Source organism: Egretta garzetta, unplaced genomic scaffold (assembly GCF_000687185.1).
Source record: "Egretta garzetta isolate BGI_Z169 unplaced genomic scaffold, ASM68718v1 scaffold172, whole genome shotgun sequence".
NCBI lineage: Eukaryota > Metazoa > Chordata > Aves > Pelecaniformes > Ardeidae > Egretta > Egretta garzetta.
This window is the reverse complement of record NW_009258951.1, coordinates 917589-917807: the sequence shown is the minus strand read 5'-3', so window position 1 is coordinate 917807 and position 219 is coordinate 917589.

Genomic DNA, 219 nt, shown 5'->3' with positions numbered 1-219 from the left:
GTCCTGCCAGGGTTTCAGGAGGTGGCAGGGGCTGGGCAGCACCCCCTGGTGCTTCCCCCTGGTCCCGTACTCATCGGGGAACCAAGCACCTGGTATGGGCATGGCCTGGCACGCCTGCCCTGCCCAGCCCCGGGCTTCGGCAGCCTGGGCCATGTTAGCTCGGCCATGGCACCAGTCACCCCCCCCCAAAAAAGGGGGGGGAGGGATCACAGAGGGGAG